Below are 20,099 nucleotides of genomic sequence, written 5' to 3'. Positions count from 1 at the left end.
TTCTACTGGGGAAAGGGAATAAATTGGATAAACGCCTTACTTAATAATATATTCATAAATTGTATATTCTATAGCTACATTAAGGTAGTTACATTTCTCAGAATGAGGAAGTCTAGAATTTACAGTTACAAAATTCTAAGAATCAAAACCATAGTTATATACATAAGAAAAAAACACTACAGAGATGAGACATTAAAAGTTACAATTCTATTGGCCTCGCCACAGTTGTATTTTTTAAGAAAGCATGAATAATTTTGATGTATGGATGGGAAGCAGTTTAATGGAATACAATCTTAAAGCAGTATTTTACTCTACTGAATCAAGTATTTTAAAAATCAACAGACAAAACTGGGATCTTGTATTCTCTACTACTCTATTCTCTTTTAGTTAATATTGTCATGGTAACGAAAGATGTGTTCATGAAATGTAGATTGTGAAAACTTGCTTGTTACTTACTAATGCTCTTACCAAACACACTTGGATGTATGCATACAAAATTGCATACAGAACGAAATGTAGGCTTATAAATAGGTAACTGTTGATGTTTTTTAGTACTAGTTGTGTGTGTGTGTGTAAGTATGTGTGTGTGAAGGTTAATCAAGTCCAAAATTTTCCCCATATCTCTGACATCTTCCTCTTTTCTTTGCCTTGTCAATCAATCCTCCAAGTCACTAATAATTTTGTCACTTCTATCATAGATCTCTATATATTTGGCCTAATTTGGCTACTTTTCCACTTTCTTCATTCTGTTTAGTGCTTCCTTTCTCTCCTCTTAAAAGTTCACCTGAGACTACAACATTAGAGTCCAAGTATGCTGACTTAAAAGCTCTTGATGGTGAAAAATGTTCGAACATCTTTTCATTTTCTTGTACTTGCTGTCCTCTTATTTTTATACTTTTAATGTCCTTGGGATGACTACGATCAGAGGCTCTTACAAAATGTTAGGTTCCTTTTCATTGAGACAATACTACTTTTTCATTTTGTGTAAGAAATATTAGTATATAAATCACATTATTTTCATGGTGGTCTTTTCAAAAATTCTTAACCAGGAGCAACTTGAAAGCAAGATAACCAAATGTCCCATGAAAAAAAATGCCTTGGTTGTTCTGGGAAGATAAAAAGCACATCCATTGAACAAACTGGGTATTCAATAACTTTTTATAAAAAGAAGTGACAGCAAACAAGTGATTATTGATGTAATACAAAGTCATAAGAATAAAAATGAGATAAAACTATGGTGAGCAACGAAAATAACTCCATCCTTACTCATTTAAACAAATTGTTAATAAAAAGCTTCAAAAAAGAACCAACTAAGCAAAATCATGGAGAGAGTTTTTGAGGTTGAACAAGGAAGAAGAACACCAAATAGAAGAAAAATGGAAAAAGATCTGCAATGGGAAATGGACAGAAGGAAGGACATGGATACAAACTATACTGAATTTACATGCAAGTTTAACTGATGCAAATCCACTGTCATCAGCAAGTGTTTATTACATGTCTATTATATGTGCCAGATTGGTTCAGTTCTGGGGACACAAATACCGTGAATGAAATAATTCTTTCCCACAAGGAACTTACTTCAAACAGTTAAGACAAGTACATATATAGGTATACTCAGAAAAAAGACAATAAATGTAAACCAAGTTAACTACAAGATAGTTTGGAAGGGAGGGCACTAATAATTGGGCTAGGTAGGTGAAGGAGAGTAGGAATGGCACCTTGTAGAAGGTGGTACTGAAGATAGATGTTTTTTTTTTTTAAGGCAAAAGAGGAGTACATTCTAGGCACTGGAAGACAGCTATTGCAAAACATGAAGAGAGCAGACAATGCCATGAAAAACAGAGAGAAAGCCAGTTTGAATAGATTATGGATTATGAGAGGCATATTAGTGTCCAATGAATCTGGCAAGAGAAGTTGGGGTAAGGTTGTAGGGGGCTTTAAAAGCTAAGGAGTTTTTATTTGCTGTGAGAGGTAAGAGGAAAAGCAAGGAAATCACATGGTTAGAATTGTTTTACTTTGGCAGACTGTGCAGGGTGGACTGAAATTGGGAGAGACTTGAGGTAGGCCAATCAATTAGGAGGCTATTAAAATGAAGTAATGTGTTAGCCATGTGAGTGGGTAACATGGTTCTGAGATGTTGTGAGAGATGTTGTGAAGGTGGAATTAGCAAGATGTGGCAAATGACTAAGTATATGGAATGAGGTAAAGTGAGGAGGTGAGGATGACACAAGATTCCAAAGTTATGAACTTGGGATACTGGAATTATAACGGCATTTTGACAGAAAGAGGTAAGTATGGAAGAAGGGTGGAGTTGGGAGAGAGATAACTAGTTTTGTTTGTTGAGTGAGAGATGTCTCCAAGGTATCAGTCTGAAATATCCCAGAGGCAATTGATGATGGGGAGTGGAGAGAGGGGTTGAAGCTCATGGGAAAGATTAGGGGTGGTTACAGAGATTTGGGAGTAATTGGAACAGAGATAATAATTGAGCCCATGGGAGGTGATAACATCAGCAAGAGGCAAAGCATATTGAGCTATGACTAGAGTGCCTAGGACAGAGCCTCAGGGAGCCCCTATAATTAGGAGGTACAATATGAATGAACAAAGAAAACTGAGAAGCAGGAGACTGCAAGTTAACTAGGGTAAGAAGAGTAGTGTCCAGAAAACTCAGAAGATAAGAGTAATCCAGAAGAAGAGGGTAGTCAACAGTATCAAATTCAGTAAACAGGTAAAGAGAGATTGAGGAAAGACCACAAGACCTGGCAATGTAGAGATGTAACTTAGGAGAAAGCAGTTTCAGTTAAGTGACAAGGTCAGAAGTTATTCAACAAAGGGTTGAAGAATTAGTGAGAGAGGAAGTAAAAGCTATCAATGAGTGCAAACACCTTTTTAATAGAAAAGTTTGGTTGAGGAAGGAGATTTGAACAAAATCTTGAGACTAAAGATTTGAGAAAGAGAAAAGAAATTATTGAGGTTGTAACTTGATGGAAAAGATAGGAGGGGAGGGGATAAAAAACTAAACAAATCAAACATGTAGAGCTAAGAAATTTTGGAAAAAATTTGACTTGCATGGTCTACCAGAGAGAGATGACATCCAGAGTCCATACTATTAAAGAATGTAACTTCATTTACAGAGAGAAGTAGCAGAAGTAAAACTAGTTTAAAGAAAGTTGGATAAAACACAATTCAAGTAAATTCAAGCCAAGCTAATTTAGGAACAAAAATGCAAAGACAATATTAGAAAAATGGAAAAGATGTATAAATATATTTTTACATAAAACTTTTTATTACTATCAAGGACAATAAAGTAAATACATCTAAAGTTTAATACCACAATGCTATAGAGGGGGTTAAAAAATCCTTAAAGAGAATAAAGACAGAAAAGGCAGCTGGATTAGACCGAGTACACACAGGGGAAATATGAGCTGGAATAAGTATATTTGTTTCTTAAGCCTCATGGGGAAAGAAAAATGGTTCTAGACATCTTTTTGTTTTCTCTGGATTAACTTGTACGTTAATACAAATTGAGAAGAGACCCTAAAAAGTGCACTACCAAGTCCTCCAGAGCAGTGCTTCCTAAACTGTAGGTTGCGACCCCATATGAGGTTGTGTAACAATGTGGGGGTTGTGAAAAATTTGGCAACAACAAAACGTTTCTGAACATGCAATAACAAAAACTTAATCGAAAATCAAACAAGTAATGAATTCGAGGTGTTTCTGGCAGTGCTTTCCCGTGTTGCATTGCACAGCTACACTGCAGCCTTGGTTCTGAACACACAACATGCAAAATTTGCACTGCACATGCTGTCACGCCACACAATGCCAACGAACACTGCCAAAAACATGTAGGCTCAGATTTGAGACTAATATATGTTATGAATTGCAGTGTTTTTACTGTACATACAAAATCATTAAATGAATTTTGGTGTGGGATTAGGACAGAATTTCCAACAATTTCTGGAATGGCCCTAAAGATACTTCTGCCATTTGTACTATGTATTTATGCGAAGCGGCATTCTCAAAACTGATGATTATAAAGTCAAAATACTGATCAACTCTGAAAAATGTTGATGATGCTCTATGTTCTGCAGAATCAAATATTCCGCCAAGATTTAATTCCTTATGTAAAAATAAACGAGCACATTCTTCTCATTAGTATGCAAATTGCTTTCCTCTTTAATAAATGGTGAAATTATATATATAAACGTATATATATATATATACACCAAATAAATGTTTTAAAATATATTTCTTAATGATTTATTCTCAGTAAATGTTTGATTTGTATACCTATTTCATATACCTATGTACCTGGGGCTCATGTAAAAATTTCTCAGGCAAAAAGGGGCCACAAATAGAAGTTTAAGAAGCCCTGCTCTAGAGGAAATAAGTATGGAAGCAATACTGTAAAAGTTTTAGTGACAAGTCTTAAAAGAATGGACAAGGATGATATTCTCATTGGGAAGCCAATTTCATTTATGCTTTTAAGATCCTTGTTTTCTGGGTCTAAAAGAAAGGTACAATCCCTAGTAAGAAAAATCCAACCAGAGTTAAGATGTTCTTAGGCTACAGTAGCTAAAGTCTTCAACTAGGACTATAAACCAAAAAGTTTTGGATTTGGAACTCCCTGCTTAATTTTTAATGAGAAATCTAGCACAGCCTGATTAAATAACCCTACATTTTCTGTAAGAAAATCCACTTACAGAAACATACTTATGGCCAATTATGAGCAAGATTTGAGTAATTAGAAGTATACTAAGGGGTTGGTTCAGTTGGGAAGCAAAACAATTATATGAAGCTTTCACCATTCAGCATTCAACTTGCTTTACTTCTGCCAGTGTTCAGGAGAACCCTGTTAATGGATATTATAACTTCTAGTCTACTGCTAGAATTTCAATATAGTTAATCCCTACAGTATCTTCAGTCTACTCAGGCAGTTGCATATTCATAAGTAGAAAAATGCCAAGAAGGCACAAAAGCATTATTCTATTGCACTGGGTAAATTCAAGCTCAGAAAAAGTACCCAGTACAGCAGAGAAATAGCATGAGAAAGCAAAGACCATTTATCTATTTCTCAGTCAAATGAACATAAAAAAGATCTGCATGCTAATCATAGCTATTTGAGATTTATATTTCCAAGTTCTTTAAGACCAGAACTTCTAATATATCCCTTAAATTTAGAGAGGATAGGAGAAAGTGGGGAATGAGAAGGAGAAGACATTTGCTTGACTCATTTTTGATTCAATCAATCAACAATGATGTTTTAAAATTGTATTTTACCTATTTTTCTCTTGATATTATTCTCTGCTTAATAAGCATTTATTTTGTCACCTTACTTATCTCTGTGCCAAGTAAATAACAACAAAAGAAAATTAAATATGCATTATAAAATAAAGCAAATTCTCTCAATGGCTATGTCTAAAAATGTGTCTCATTCTGAATTTTAAGTCTATCGATTTTCTGCCAGAAAAGATGTGGTTCATCCTCAGTTCTCTGGAATTATAGTTTGTTGTTGTATTGATCAGAGTTCTAAAGACTGTCACAGTTGTTTTCTACCATGATATTATTGTCATGGTATAAATTGTTCTACTTTACTCTATATTAAAGATCTTTCCAGTTTCCTCTGAAACTATTCATTTCATCACATTTTATAGTGCAATAACATGCCATTACATTTACATGACATAATTTGTTTAGCCATTTTCCAATAGGGGGCACTACTCCTAAGTTCCAGGGTTTTTGGTTTTTTTTGTTTTTTTTTTTTTTGCTACTACAAAATAAGAGTTGCTATAAATATAAATATTTATAAAGTGTCAGGCATTATACTAAGTACAGGGGCTATCAGGACAAAGGCTAGAATTCCTCTACATCCACCCAGATCCTATCTCCTCCAATCTACTTCAGAAGATTATCACTATTATCACCCCTACTTTTTCTCTTATCTTCAATTTCTCCTTATTTACTAGTTCCACTCCTTATCCTGATTTCTCTTATCCTTAACATACCTTCACCTGAATACTACTGTCCTTCCCTCATAAATTCCCCATCTCTGCTAAGTTCCACTTCCTCTCCTCTCAATATAAACTCTGAAATCTAGCCTATTCCTCATCTTTTCTACCTCTCTGCAGTCTTTGACATAGGTGATTACCTTCTCTTCCTATGTATTCCTCTCGAGGTTTTCATTACACTTCTCTCCTTGTTGTCATATGTTTCTTTGCAGTCTCCTATGCTGGTTCTTTATCCAGGTCACATCCACTAACAGTGTGTGTGCCCCAAGGATGTATCCAGGGCCGTTTTTTCTTTTTGCTCTATACAAGGAATTCCACACACTACAGCTCTTTGGCCAAATTCTGCCTGCTGCCAGTTTTTAGGCAGTTTCATTGAGCTAAGAATGATCTTTACATGCCAAAAAAAAGTTTTGTTGTATTTAAAAACCATTCTTAGCTCCCTGGCCACACAAAAACAAGTTGGGGTTGAATCTTGCCTGAGGCTCATGGTTGGCTACTCCAGCTCTAAATCATTTGGTGATGTCATTAGCTCCCATGGGGTTCTGTTATCACCTCTATGCAGATGATTCCTCTACATCTATATATCCAGCCTTAGTATCTCTCCTGAATTCCAGTCCTATCTCCCCTTTCCTTCTCTCCCCTCAACAAGTCTGGAAAAAAAAGGTACAGACAGGAAACTTATTAGGTAATTCTATGAAATATATTTCAGAAGATCTTCCTTGCAAATGCATGAAACAATTTTACATGGAACATCACTCACAATGACGATAAAAATCCTCTGCAGCAGGATGCTACACAACAAACACACTGTGGTCTGCTTGAGAATGGGATGGGAAACTTTTTCCTGCTATTTGCTGAAACATGACATCTGCTTCCTGTACCAGACCACCTGTGTGGATGGTATTCATATGGTGGTCTTTGCTGATTATAAAGCCAACATGGAGATTACATGATATGGTTGAGGGATAAGCCACAGGGAGAGTATAAGAGAACTGAAAGAGGTCATCGAGGGAAGCAGTTGTCTATTAGACATCTCAAAGCAGATGTCTGTCAGCACTTCAACAGGTTCAAAACAGAACTCATTATCTTTCCCCTCCTCCCAAGCTTCTCTGTTCCTTCTGAACTTTCTTTCCTATTCCTGTTGGAAGTCATCACCACCTTCTAATCACATAGGTTTGGAATCTTGGTGTCACTCTCATTAACTCATATCAAAATCAGTCACTAAATCTTGTTTCCACCTTCACAATATAGCCTGCAAAATGGTCTTTTTTCTCTACCCACATAGCGACTACTCTAGTTTAGGTTCTCTTCTTTGGCCTGAACTATGGAAATGGATTTTTATTTGGTTTCTCTGACTTAAGTCTCACACCACTCCAATCTAAAAAGTTTAACCATGCCAATCTTCTTTTAGATAAACTTTACCAGAGTTGTTATGACGATTAAATGAGTTACTTGTAAAAGGAAAATTGGCACAGTGCATGGGTATTAAAGGATAGACCCAGAGAAGAGACTGCATGGCAAATGGCAAATGGAGGGAAAATGATCACAGGGAGGGCAGAATTAGACTGAATGATTTGGGACAAAGGGAAATTTCTATCATGAGGCAAAGCTTTTATGTACAAGGCAATAAATAAATTTTTTTAGAGAATAGGAAACTTCAATTTGTTACTCTAGAAGCTTTAATCCCATGAATTTCACAAAAAAAAAAAACTAAAGGAATAAATAAATCCAAAGACTAAAAGTTGAGAACAGAAAGAGAAGAGATTAATAAAGAATAGTAAAGAAATCTCTTAGAAAATGAAAGAGTAGAAAGGTAGGAAAAAACACATTAGGAAACAAAAGAAACTGAAGTGAAGGAAAGGAATGGGGATTCTTAATTAACACCTCAATGTGGGGAAGGAAGAATTAGATAACTAAAGAAAGGGGGAAAGGGGCTTGATAATTTAAGTAAAATTCCAAAACCAGGGAAAGGAATGATATGGGAGTGAATGAGTTGATGGTGAGGAAGATGAGACTGTAGAAAGGACTACACACACATAAAAATTAAAAGCCAAGGTTGCAAAATTACAAAGAATATGCATGGCTCCAAAGAGCTATAAGAAGACACTCCCACACTAATCTTCTGCAGTGACTGGAAATCTACATTGCACATATTTTCAGACTTTGACATAATGATATGTTTTGCTGGGTTTTTTGTTCTCTTCTTTGCCTTTTCTTTTAAAAAAATATTATTTATTACATATAATGACTCAGGGAGGGATACTGGGGAAAATTATGGTGATATTAAAAAAAACATCAATAAAGATTTTTTAAATGAAAGAATTAAAGAGGAAGCTCTCCTGTGCCACTGCCCCCTCCCCGTTTTTTAAAGCATAACTCAGTTCTGTGGGTACCTGTTTGTATTTCCTAGTTCTGCTGTCCCCAGTCTCTGACCTGGGGATGCCCTTGAGGTTCACAACCATGTTTAATCCTACCTGGCTTTGTTGATTCTGTACTAAGCCTGCTGATCCTGTTCTTGAGTCTTGGCTCTTGTCCCAGCTTTGGTCTTATTCATGTTGCTGATTCTAGCACTTCACTTATCCTATTTCACCTTCTTTCTGCTGTATCTAACTTTATGAATTCCGGACTGCCTTATCCTTGCTGGTGCTGCTAATATTGTTCTTTGTAGTAACTGAGCTCTATGCTTGGTCTGAGCTGTGTGTGCTAAAGATTCAGTCAAGGTCAGGAAAAATTCTAATTTTTAAGCTATGTGGCAACTTAATACCTCTGTCATTCTTATACAAAGAAGCTTAGCTGTCCTTCCCAAATTCCATTACATCTTTAATGAACTGTGGCAATTAGAACAAGATTTAGGAGAAGGGTGAAGTCAAAGCTTATTTTTAAAATTAAAAGTATTAGTGAAGTTTCAAAAAAACACGCTATTGTTTTCTCTCTTAAGCAACTGCACGGGCAGTGTTGCTATCCTTGAGAGCTAATCTTACAAGGACTTTGATGAACCCATAATTTCATTAATGTGGATGTTTCTGGTAGAGTTGCACTTTCTCATTCAGCAAAATTCTTGCCAATGTCCTTGCGTAAATACTCTGTGTAGAGGTTTTATCCAAGCACTATAAGCTTTTCTCAAAGTCTTTTAATATGTCATTGATATCATCAGTAATGTCTGTTAGTAACCTCTGCTTTGATTCCTACTGCCATTATCTTTACATAGGAATATGCCAAGGCTAAAACAATCTGGGACACAAGCCAACTTCTCTATAATTGAGAGAAGTTCTAACTTCCCTACCTTGTTCACAGTACCCCATGAATCCTCTATTTTCTGTTCCAATTTGCAGGTTGTCCCTTATGCCTGAAATGCTTTCTGTTCCACATTCCTCTTGGAATTCCCAGCTCCCTTCAAAGATCATTTTAAAAGCCATCCTCTAAGAAGCATTTCCTCATTACCCAGTTGTTAATGCCTCCTCCATCATTGTGTATTTATTTTAAAAACATCCTGCATTTACTATCTGTGAACATGGTATACCCCCACCCTCGTGTCTCACTTTTGTTTTTATATCAACAGTGTCTCACAATGCCTTGCATAAAATAGGTCCTTAATACTTACTGGGTGACTTAATGAAAGACACAGATAGCTAATAAATAAATGTCGGAGGAGGTATCTGAAAATAAAACTTACCGACTCCAAGCTCACTGATTCTGCATAATGCCTTCGTCATGGCATGTTTTTTTTTAGGATTTGTATTTTTTTTAAACAAACTTTAACTCCAGGAAACTCTGGGGAGATGGAAACTTGCAAGTACTTAGAGGAGCCTAAACACCCCATAAACGTCCCAGTAAATCTCTAAAAATGTTCCAGAAGGGCTTATGGTAAAGAAAACTGAAGAGAATCAGTCATAAACTTCCCGATACAGGCAAGGACTTTCAATGACAGCTAGAATCTTGTTGAAGGAATGAGAAACAGACTAGCCAGGGCAGGTGGAAGGTGAAGAATGAAAGCATCCAGGTAAGCTCGTCTACCCTTGCATGACAGGAGATGGGGCCAGATCATCATCTCAGGAGACTACACCCAACTCAGTACATAGTTAACCACTGACCAATCCAAAACCCAGGTAGTGCTGGCTTGAAACACAGCAGGAGACAAGGCCAGACAACTCCTAAAGAAAGTAGGCATTAATCTAAGCCACTATATTCAGGAACAGGCAGGGCCTGCCTAAATAATTCAAGAGTATGGAAGGGAGCAGAGACTAAGCTAAGCACAAAGTCCTAATCTAGAAACTGAGGCTGGAGATATGCACAGACGGAAGAAAATGTTGAACATAATAAAGAAATACCCTGGACCAAGAAAAGCCCAAAGGGTAAACCCAGAAGAAAAGAATAAATGCATAAGTCCAAGTAAAGTCTAAGAGAAAACAATGTCCCTGAGTACCTGGAAGAGATGAAACAAGAGAAACAAAATGCAATGTTACTAGAAACAGCTAAGGAGCAAAGAATGGGGAAAAATAGCTTTGAGCTGACTACAGTAGATCTTCTCTAAGAATTGAGCTCCTTGAAAATTAAAATGGGCCAAAAAAGGTGAAACCACCATAAATAATATGAAAACATCAAAACATTGAAAAAACATAAGAAAATGAAGGTACAACTAAAAAAATTCACCTAAAACACATTAAGGAGAGATATTTAAGAATCAATAGATTACAGAAAGATCATGACCAAAGACAAAAGTGCGGATACCATACTTCAAGAGATCACAAGTGAAAACTGCCTAGATTGCTCAGAAGCAAAGAGCAAAGTGAAAATAAAAAGAATATCACTGGTTCGACTGGTCATCTCCTGTAACAGATCCCAAAATGAAAAATCCTAGGAACATTAGAACTCAAATTTGGAACTTACAGGATAAAGAGAAACTATTACAAAGGAACCAAAAAGAGCTAGAGTTAGGATCACACTTGATTTAGCAGTCTACTACAAAAGAGAAGAGAGCTTGAAATAAGACATTCCAAAATGAAAAAGCTAAGAGTTTATCATAACCAAGGCTAACCTACATAGAAAAACTGAAAATCCTCTGACAGGAGGAAGGAATTAACTTTTAATGAGATAAAAAACTTCAAAGCATTCTTTTAAATTAAAAAAAATTTACATGCATTCATATAATCTGTCCCACTGCTCATCCATTGAACAAAAAGAAAAGAAAATTAACAGAACTCTAATTATAAGCATGTACAATGCATCAAAACAAATTCCCATAGTGACCATGCCTGAAAACGTATGTGACTCATGGTTTATCATTAAGACAATCACAGATCTATAGTCTTTTAAAAGTCATTTTTCCATTGTGCTATCATTCTGGTAATTTCTCCCTAGTTCTGCTTATTTCAGAGGTTTTCCCAGTTTTCTGTGCAACTGTCCAGTTCATCATTTCTTACGCCATAAAATATTTCATTACATTCACATATTACAATTTGTTCAGTCATTTCCCAATTGATGGGCATCCCATTAGTTTCAAATTCTTTGCCATTCCAAAAGAACTGCTACAAATATTTTTGTATATATGTAAGTCCTTTCCCTCTTTCTTTATCTCTTTGGGGACACAGATCTAATAGTGGGACAGCTGAGTAAAAGGGTATGCTTTTTAGGCTTAGCTTCAAATTACATCCCAGAATGGTATATCATGAAGGCAGAATTCATGATTTCAAAGAAAATCATATTTATGCCTAAATGGTTCAGAACCACAGGATATAAGGAATTCTCTAATTAGAAGGCAGAAAAATTAAAGCATTTATTCAAGCTCCAAAGTAGAAGACCCACGGACCAGTGTCCCAAATTCGATATTCTGGCCAAAAGGTTCCGGGCCCAATAAGTCCGCCTCACAAGAGTAACCAGGAGGTTACAGAAAAACATTATGACATTAAACCAAATCATATTCGTGCTTCCCCCCCCCGGTAAGATTACCCACGGGCCTCAAGCCCTTGCTGAGCACTCTTTGGTCTGAACTCGGGCCAGCCTTGTTCTCAGCAGTGCCTGCTGCTTCAGCTTCTTCTGCTTTGGCCTCGGCAGCTGCTGTTGCGGCCGCTGTTGCTGCCGCTGCTGCTGCTTTTCCCATCTTCAGCAAGTCTCAATCTCCTGTGTTCTCTCTTTTTATGCAGTTTCAGACATCATCAAACGTCATCTGAGCAACCAGAACTTAAGCTCCAGAACTTGGCTCTGGTCTTAGCACCTCCCTTTAGGACTCTGGGGTTTCACACCCACAACAGCTTAGCACCTAGTAATTAGGGGTTTGGGGCAAACTTAGGAGCAAAGATCTTAGGTGGCCCCACCTTAAGACTATTCAAATGGGTGGGAAAGATCTTCTCATTTACTGATTGCCTCAACAAATGGCTGAACTAATTTTCAGCTTTACTAAGGGTACACTAATGTGTCTTCTCTCCAGCATTTGAAATTTTCATCTTTTGTGATTGCTGCCAGTTTGAAGGAAGTTCAAAGTTTCTTTAATTCCCATTTATCTAATTACTACGTTAGATTTCTTACTTAAACGTTCATATCCTTTGATTCCTTTATCTATTAGGGAAATGGCTCTTGGTATTATAAATCTGAATTAGTTCCTCGTATTTCTTGAAAATGAGACTCTTATCAGAGAAATCTGTTGCAAAGAATTCCCCCCATCCCTGTTCCAGTCAGTTACTTGTTTCCTTTCTAATTTTAAGTGCATTAGATTTATGGAAAAACCTTTTTCATTTTACACAACCAAAATTGTTTATTGTGTCTTTATGAACATCTCTAGTACTTTTCAAGTCATGAACTCTATTTTTTCCATAGATTTGAAAGGTAATTTTTTCTTATTCTCTAATTTATGATACGGCCTTTTATATTTTTGTCCTGTATCCACTAGGTTTATCTTGGTGTGTATGTGATCTTAGTCTGAGCTTCAATTCTGCCAGGTTACTATCCAGTTGTTGTCAAATAGCGAGTCCTTTTCTCAGTCACTAGGGTATCTCAGTCAACATTCAACTATGTTTGTTAGCTTTTGTATATTGTGTGCCTATCCTCTCCCACTGACCAACCTCTCTTCTTTGACCAGGACTCAAATTGTTTTAACGATCACTGCTTTATAGTACAGCTAGATCTCTGTCCTTCCTACTTTTCTCCATTATAACCCCTGAGATTCTTGACCTTTAGTTCCTCCATATAATAACTAGCATTTATATAAGTGCTTCAAGATTTGCAAAGCACTTTACATGTTATCTCATTTGATTCTCACAACAACCTTTCTGCATTGAGTGTTATCATATCCCCATTTTACAAATGAGGAAACTGGAGTTGGGAGAGGTTAAGTGACTTGTCCAGGATTCCACAGCTAGTAAGTGTCTGAGGCAGGATCTAAAATTGGTCTTCCTAACTCCAAGTTCAGAACTCTTACCCACTATACCTCCTAGATGCCATATGAACTACATTTTTTTCAAGCTCTTTAAAATTCTTTTGGTAGTTTAATTGATATAGCACTGAATAAGTAAATTAATTCAGATGGTGTCATTTTATTTATTTTGGCTCAACCTACCCAAGAGCAATTTTTTTCTTCAATTATTTAGGTCTGTCTGTATTTCTGCCAAGTGTTTTAGAGTTGAAGCCATCTATTTCCTGTGTGCATTTTGATAGATACAACTAAAAATATTTATACTTCTGTAGTTATTATGAACAGAGCTTCTCTTTCCAGCTCTTCTTGCTGGGTTTTATTAGTAATATATAGGAACGCTAATGATTTATGTGGATTTGTTTTATATCACACAACTTTGTTGAATTTATTTTGAAATAATTTTTTGGTTGAAACTTTTTTGTTGTTTTTGCTAAGTAAATCAAAACCTTATCTACAAAAAGTGATCATTTTGTTTCCTTTCTATCCACACTTATTTAGATTTGAAGAGTTACTGATGAAAAAAAAAAGGCCAAAAATGAGTAGAAACTGTGAAATACAAATAGAAATAGAGGAAGGTAAATAAATTTGATCACCTGGAAGGGATTAACTGATGAATTGTTTATATATTATTGGGAGAGAAGAAATAGTATCCTCTCAAAACCCTAACATTCTGAAGAGTTACTGAGAAAGTTAAATAGGCCAGGTAGAGTACCTGGGAGTGGTTTTGTTCTGGTCTGATAGTATTAGGAAAAGAAAATGGGAAGCAAATGGGTTGGGAAAAAAAAGAAGAGGAAGGTAGAATTCATATACTAGGGGAGCATAAGAAAAAGAGTATATCGAGATGAGGACAGAGGTGGGGGAAATGGGCACCTGATAAACCTTACACACAATTCAAAGAAGACAAAAGAATGTTGAACACATAAATGTGCATATTTATGCACAAAGAATGTGATGCAGAATTTGGAACTATGCCCAAAGGGAAACCAAACTGTGCATACCCTTTGATCCAGCAATATACCACTATAGGTAAAAAGACCCACATGTACAAAAATATTTACAGCAGCTCTTTTTGTGGTGGAAAAGAATTGGAAATTGAGGGGATGCCCATCAACTGGGGAATGGCTAAACAAGTTGTGGTATATGAATGTAATGGAATACTATTGTGCTCTAAGAAATGATGAACAGGAAGATTTCAGAAAAACCTGGGAAGACTTACATGAACTGATAGTGAGTGAAGTGAGCAGAACCTGGAGAACATTGTACACAGTACACAGCAAGGGCAACATTGTGCGATGATTACCTATGAGATACAATGAGTCAAGACAATTCCAAAAGACTCATGATATAAAATGCTAACCACATCCAGAGAAAGATCTATGGAGTCTGAATGTAGATGGAAGCATACTATTTTGACTTTTCTTTTATTTTTTCTTTCTTGTGGCTTTTCCCTTTTGTTCTGATTCTTCTTTCACAATATGATTAATGTGGAAATATGTTTAGCACGATTGCATATGTGTAACATATTATCAGAGTGCTTGCTTTCTTGAGGAGGGGGGAATGGAGGAAGGGAGAAAAATTTAGAACTCAAAATTTTAAAAATAAGAATGTTGAAAACTATGTATAATTGGGGAAAAAATAAAATACTATTAAGAAAAAAAAGAATGTGATGCAGAAATAAATTAAACAGGGAAATGTACAGGCACAGGGAGTTAGTTGAGTAAAATATATGAGAGGGTTTAGTAATAAGAAAACAAGAGGTGGTTTCAGAGAAACCTGGGAAGACACGTGTAAAATATTGTAATGAAAATACCTAAGTAACCCCATCTCAGAAAAAGAAACTGAGCGAGCTATCAATGAACTCTCTAGGAAAAAATCTTCAAGGTCACATGGATTTACATATGAATTCTATCAAACATTTAAAGAACAATTAATTCCCATACTTTATAGACTATTTGGGAAAATAGGCGAAGGAGTCCTACCAAATTCTTTTTATGACACAAATATAGTACTAATAACCTAAAGCCGGAAGAGTCAAAACAGAGAGATAAAATTGTAGTAGACCAATTTCCCTAACGAATATTGATGCAAAAATTTTAAATGAAATATTGGCAGAAAGATTACAACAACTTACCAAGAGAATAATACACTATGACCAGGTAGGATTTATTCCAGGAACGCAAGGCTGCTTCAGTATTAGGAAATCTATCAGCATATTTGATCATATCAACAAAACTAGCAGAAACCATATGATTATCTCAATAGATGCAGAAAAAGCTTTTGAGAAAATACAACAATGATTCCTACTAAAAACACTAGAAAACATAAGAGTAAACCGAGTCTTCCTTAAAATTATAAGTAGCATCTACCTAAAACCATCAATAAGCATTATTTGTAATGGGGATAACCTAGATGCATTCCCAATGAGACAGGGGGTGAAATAAGGATGTCCATTATCACCCCTATTATTCAATTTAGTATTAGAAAATGTTAGCTTTAGCAATAAGGGAAGAAAAAGAAACTGAAGGAATTAGAATAGGCAAAGAAGAAACTAAATTATCGCTCTTTGCAGATGATATGATGATTTACTTAGAGAATCAACTAAATAACTACTTGAAAAAATAAATAACTTTAGCAGGATATAAAATAAACCCACATAAATCCTCGGCATTCCTATATATTATTAATAAAGCCCAACAGCAAGAGATAGAATGAGAAATTTCATTTAAAGTTACCGTAGACACTATAAAACATTTGGGAGTCTACGTGCCAAGACAAACCCAGGACCTATACGAACACAAGTACAAAACACTTTTCACACAAATAAAGTCAGACCTAAATAAATAGAAAAACATCAGTTGCTCATGGTTAGGTTGAGCTAATATAATAAAAATGACAATTTTACCTAAATTAATTTACTTATTCAGTGCCACACCAATCAAACTACCAAAAATTATTTTAGAGAACTGGATAAAATAATAACAAAATTCACCTGGAAGAACAAAAGGTCCAGGATATCAAGGGAATTAATGAAAAGAAATGTTAGGGAAGGTGACCTAGCCATACAAGATATTAAACTGTATTATAAAGCAGCAATCATCAAAACTACTTGGTACTGGCTAAGAAATAGAGTGGTGGATCAATGGAATAGTTTAGGTACACAGGACGTAGTAGTCAATGACTATAGCAATCTACTCTTTGATAAACCCAGAGTCTAGTTTCTGGGTTAAGAATTCACTACTTCACAAAAACTGCTGGGAAAACTGGAAAATAGTATGGCAGAAACTGGGCATAGACCAATATCTTACACCATATACCAAAATAAAGTGAAAATGGGTTTATGATTTAGGTATAAAGGCTGATACTATAAGACAATTTGGGAGAGCAAGGAACAGTTTACCTGTCAGATTTATGGAGAAGGGAAGAATTTATGACCAAACAAGAGACGGAGAGTGTTATGAAATACAAAGTGGAATTTTGATTATGTCAAATTGAAAAGTTTTTGTACAAACAAAGCTAATGTAACTAAGATTGGGAGGGAAGCAGAAAATTGGGAAAGAATTTTTACAACCAGTGTCTCTGACAAAGGCCTCATCTCTAAAATATACAGGGAACTGAGTCATTTTATAGGAACACAAGTCATTCCCCAATTGATAAGGATATGAACAGGCAATTTTCAGAGGAAGAAATTAAAGATATCTATAGTCATATGAAAAGATGCTCTAAATCGCTATTGATTAGAGAAAAGCAAAACAAAATAACTCTAAGGTATCACATCTCTCTTGTCAGATCGGCCAATGTGACAAAACAGGAAAATCATCAATGCTGGAGAGGATGTGGGAAAATTGGAACACTGTTACTTTGCTGGTGGAGTTATGAACTGATCCAGCCATTCTGAAGAGCAATTTGGAACTATGCCCAAAGAGTTATAAAGATGTGCACACCCTTTGACCCAGCAGTACTACTTCTAAGGCTGTATCCCAAAGGGATCATAGAAATGGGAAATGAATCTGTATGTACAAAAATACAGCAGCTCTTTTTGTGGTGGCAAAGAATTGGAAATCAAGGGGATGACCATCAATTGGGGAATGGCTAAATAAGTTGTGGTATATGAATGTTATGGAATGCTATCGTGCTGTAAGAAATGAGGAACATATGAACTTCATAATAACCTGGAAAGACCTATGTGATCTGATGCTGTGTGAGGGGAGCAGAACCAGGAGAACATTATACACGATTACAGACACATAGTGTCTGTGATGACTACCTTTGATACACTTGGCTCTTCTCAGCAATACAATGTTCAAAGACAACTCCAAAAGACTCAGGATAGAAAAAATTATCCACATCCAGAGAAATAATTACAGAGTCTGAATGCAGATTGAGGCAAACTATTTGCTCTCTCTCTCTTTTTCTTCTTTCTCATGATTCACTTCATTGGTTATAATTCTTCTTTACAACTTGACTATTGTGTAATTAAGTTTAATGTGAAGGTATATGTAGAACCTTTATCAGATTACATGCCATCTTGGGAGCAAGAGGGGAGGAGATGGAAGGGAAGAAAATTTGGAGCTCAAAAACTTGTGGCACTGAGTGTTGTAAGCAAAAGATAAAAAATAAATTTAAAAAAATGTTGTAATGTAAAGTGAACAAAACTAGAATAAATGATACAATAACATTATAAAGAAAAACATTTTTTGAAACATTTAAGAACTCTAATCGAATACAATGTCCAGCTAAAATTACAAAATACTGAAAATGAAGTATGCTTTCTACCTCTTGACAGTTGTGCTCAAGATGTAGTCAGACATGGCCAGTGTGGCAATGTGTTTATTTGTTACAAGACCTTTCTTTTTCTTTTTTCTCAATGAAGGGTTAGGGAATGGGGAGGGTAGTGAATTAATAAAGAAGGAGAAAGAAAAGGTCACTAAGGCATATTTTTTTTAATATAGAAAAGAAAATTCAGGAACAATAATGAAAGGCTTTGAAAGCCAAAGGTTTAGTGTATTACATTTTAAAAGAAAATTCAAGGTGTATGTAAGTACAGATCTGAAATTTCATATACAGTCCATTTTTCCTGTTATACTATGTATATGGAAATACGGATATTTATTTGGGCTTTAGAATAAAAACAAATTATGTTTTCCAGATGAAGAGAAAATGAAGGTACACAGACATCAATAAGACTCTTAGGGTGGATAACTAATCCCATGGGATATGAAGTGTGGTCTTTTTGTTATGAAGCTGGGTAAATGTCAATTTGGACTCACTCATTAACCAGTCAGGAGAGCTTAGTCCCAGGGAGGGAGTTCCAAAGCTGAGTGGATCAAGTCCTCTAGAATATGGTCTTTAGAGATCAAAGCATCCCAGAACGTAAAATAGTGAGGTAAATGGCAAGTAAACTAGATGGGTCATGAAGCATGGAAGTTTCACCACTGCCACATACTGATTTTTTTGTGACTCTGTGCAAGTCACTCAATTTCTATCAGTGCCCCCAACAAACTTTAAAGTACTATATAAGTATCAGTTAATGTTGGAATAATTCTGAACATTTTTCACTCCAACTCTGTTATAACATAACCCCTTTGGGATATAGATACAAATCCTTAACGTAAATATGTATTTCATGGTTTACATAATGAATATATAATTAGAAATTAACAACTCTTTGCTTGAAATGCTAGAAAAGAAAAAAAAAAACCTAGATGTTATTATCAAATGTCAGGCAGCTAGGTGGTGGAGTGACTAAGAACACCAGACTTGGAGTCAGAAGATCTGAGTTCAAATTTTGCTTCAGACTCTTACTAGATGTGTGACCCTAGGCAAGTAACTTAATCTCTACCTCAGTTTTCCCATCTATCAAATGGAGATAATAGCAACACCTACCTCATAGAGTTGTTGTGAGGATCCAATGAGATAATATCTCTACAGCATCTTGCAAATCTTTAAGTACTATATGTTAGCTAATATAACGATGATATAATGATGATGATGATGATAATGATTCATCCAAAATTCTATTCCATATTCTGCCACAAGGATATTCCCCCTTGGAACAATTTACTTCTTTTTATGCTTTACTTTTCACTATCTTGCTAAACACTTAAAGGTGGATTATTCAATATCACTACCATAAAATGCATTACTATCAATAGTCTCCAATAAATTCCATGAGATTGACACACATACATGAAATGATATACCACAGAGGAGCCAGAGGTCAAAAGGCTCTAAATAAGCATTGTTAATAAAACAGCAGGGTCTCAAAGTCTTTTTTTTTAAAATAACAATAAGTCTTTTAATAGGTTACATACTCCTACATAAGGCATGGATGGTGTCTTCTGGTTATATAACTACCATAGAGTCCCAAGACCTAGCATGAAACCTTGCCTTTGGTAGAGGTTAAATAAATATTTGTGAAAACAAATAGAATAGGATAGAAATGGTATCACCTGCTAATCCTAAACAAAATGAGTATTATGACTCAACAGGGACTGGAACCAATAAGTTAATCCAATGAATAGACCATAGATTTTTCTGTTTCCACAACAGAGGAAAGGAAGAGATTACTACACTAAACTAATACCAAGTACAAAAAATATCTCACTTCAGCAATACAACTTTCTTGGTGTGAAATCAATCAATATAACACAATGAAAAATTAAACTTTAATTAAAATGAAAAATTAAGCC

At 35.5% G+C, this 20,099-nt stretch overlaps 1 protein-coding gene across 2 annotated transcripts in view; it reads right to left on the bottom strand.

Annotated features, from left to right (window-relative positions):
* The window catches only part of LOC118830915 (KAT8 regulatory NSL complex subunit 1-like), a 178,822-nt gene that overhangs the window by 78,855 nt on the left and 79,868 nt on the right, over positions 1-20,099 (bottom strand). The window lies entirely within an intron of this gene.

This window comes from Trichosurus vulpecula, chromosome 9 (genome assembly GCF_011100635.1).
Source record: "Trichosurus vulpecula isolate mTriVul1 chromosome 9, mTriVul1.pri, whole genome shotgun sequence".
Taxonomy (NCBI): domain Eukaryota; kingdom Metazoa; phylum Chordata; class Mammalia; order Diprotodontia; family Phalangeridae; genus Trichosurus; species Trichosurus vulpecula.
Note: the sequence above shows the minus strand (reverse complement) of the source record. Positions and strands in the feature narration are given on the sequence as shown.